The sequence below is a fragment of the Camellia sinensis genome, chromosome 2 (assembly GCF_055761805.1).
Source record: "Camellia sinensis isolate YWXY chromosome 2, ASM5576180v1, whole genome shotgun sequence".
NCBI classification, from domain to species: domain Eukaryota; kingdom Viridiplantae; phylum Streptophyta; class Magnoliopsida; order Ericales; family Theaceae; genus Camellia; species Camellia sinensis.
In genome coordinates this window covers 25,729,414-25,731,922 of record NC_138962.1, presented here as the reverse complement: position 1 = coordinate 25,731,922, position 2,509 = coordinate 25,729,414, and the positions used below count along the sequence as shown (strand labels likewise).

The 2,509-nt window shown below is 36.6% G+C and overlaps 1 pseudogene; it reads right to left on the bottom strand.

Moving 5' to 3' along the window:
- Positions 1–527: 527 nt before the first annotated feature.
- LOC114304312 (protein CHROMATIN REMODELING 35 pseudogene) lies at positions 528–1,803 on the bottom strand (annotated as a pseudogene).
- Positions 1,804–2,509: the final 706 nt, after the last annotated feature.

The window sequence follows — 2,509 nt, the reverse complement described above, 5'->3', positions numbered from 1 at the left end:
ATTTTTTGTATTTTCTCCTATTTGAATAGGAACTCTTCCCTCTGCTACTCCAAATCGACCTAATAGGAACTATTCTGTACTTGATTTTTGTATTTTCTCCCTTTCGAATAGGAACTCTTCCCTTTGCTACCAGTGCTGCAAGTTGAACATAAGTTTCATACTAGTCAGCAACAAGCATCATTGTGTCCAGCATTTACATGGCTAACTGTTGTTAGGTTATATATAACAAAATAATAATAATAATAAATTTGTGTAATCTTGGTACGAGAAAAACAATTCTTTTTTTAGAGTACCCAAAAAAAACACAAAAAACAAACAATGAGTAATCTTGATTCAGCAATGGCTACCACACTCAATTGAATTTTGTTTTCAATTTTGTACTACTCAGTGACTTTATATTGCCGGAACTTATGTTTAGAAACAACTATTTCTTTGAGTGTTGAAGTTCATGTCTAGTTGACGGTATTGAACTTAAAACATAGGAAACCCAATTGAAAGAGTTGAAATGATGATGATTTTCAAATTTTCTAAAGAGATATTCCTTCCCCACACGCTTTTACTAATCCAAAGAGGAGTCGACCAACTCGGGAAATGTTAAAACAATCGATAGACCACTCTCTAATCTCAAAACTGGAATTATCAATGATTACAAACAATTCTTTTTCTAGAGTCAAACCCTTCACTTACATGGCTAGCTTTTCCAAGAATTTAAGTGGCTGGACATAATGGCTAAAAAGCAATACCTTCTCACCACTTGATTCGCACAAGCCTAACAGATTAAGGAAGAACTTTGTCTTCAGTCCTTCTCTAATATCCAACTTCTCTAAGATGTGGTCCATTATGGCATCGTCAAGCCCCTCTCTTTCTCTGGTTGACGTGTCTGTAGGTAAACTCTTTATGAGAGATCTCAACTGTGGGTGCACATAAAGTGTGCTCCCATCCCAGCTGATTTTGAACTTCCTAACTAAGTTCTTCAGTTCTTCAACTTCACGCTTATGTGTAGGGCTGAGGTGAAGAAATACAGTAAAGTCAACAAGCCCAGGCAATTCATGAAGAAAATCTCCTTTGTAGAAATGGAGAACCTTGCCTATCATTGCACGCAACTCTTGAATAACAGTTACCTTTCTCTTGAAATTATCATCTTTCTGTTAAATAATAGTTACATTTTAAAAGAAAGGTAACTGTCATTCAGCAATTGCGGGCTGTCTGGACTTTCTTGAACGAGTTCAGGACATCTGTATTCTCATTTCTAGGAGTATGAACTTCGTCCAGAATGAGAATGGATGGGTACGTTAGCAGTAGTTGTTGGCAGGCAGTGGTAGTCTTGTTGGTTTCATTGTCACATACAATTGAAGAAACTTGCTTGTACCCCAAGAAAAGTATTATTTTCTAATCTGCCCACTGTTTGAGCACCTGAAGGTGTTGTGCTTGGTTATCCGCTTTTACAGAGTAGAAGTCATATAGTGGAATGTCCTCAACTTGCCATATAAAGAACTCTTTCTTTCATGTAGCCAGAATGCCTCTTGGCATCACCACCAGTGGTCTAGCATGGGGATACTTGGCCAAAAAACTCTGCATAAGAGTAATTATCATGAAAGTTTTTCCAGAGCCTGAAGCGTGAGCCAGGATGCAACCACCTGGATTCTCTGCAACCAAGTTACTCAGTAGGAAATTGAAGCCCTCAACTTGATGGGGTTTCATTTGCTTTTTGTGCCTGGGATGAGCACCAATTTCAGTGACAGCAGAATCCTGTCCAGATAGTTTAACCCCGTCATGAAATATTTCAATTTCTTCCTTGTCCATTATATTCTGGCCTTCATAAAAGTATGTGCGTGTAAACCTTGTGCCCTAAATCAAAAAGAAAATGGAGCAGCTTAGTCAAACAAATAAAAAAAAAGTTACGAAGAAAATTGAGAAAGTGAAGAAAATATCTGACATGAACATTGACCCTTTTAAAGCTATTGGAAATGGCGGTGTTGCCTGTTCAAGGCGTAAGTAATTTGACAAGGAGGGGTAAGTTTTGACAAGGAGTGGTAAGTTTTCACAACAAGAGGTAAGGTTTCACAGAAGGTGTAAGTTTTCATAAAAGGTTCATCTGCAATTTTTGGAAAATTATGCATTTATCGTTTGTACAAATAATTATTTCAATTGTAAACTGTCTGAACTAAATGCAAAATTTTGATGTGTCCTTTCTTTTTACCGTTTCAAAATTTGTATATATGTTGGGAAATTATGCATTTTGTTGTCTGTGTTTAAGTAAAATTTTTAGGTTAACAGCCACATGTTAAAGCTGTTTCTTTGTGTTCTTGTAAATATTGATCGGAATACTTTGCAGGAATTATCATCATTGTATCTGACGGATATTGGTCACATCGCGCCAACAGTGTTAGTTTTGTCCTTGAAGACTTGCTACCAATTGGTTTGGTACATATGTTTGTTAACAAATGAAATCCATCACCAAGGAATACCCTGAATTTTTTATAGGATAAATTGTTACAGTAGCCCCTGT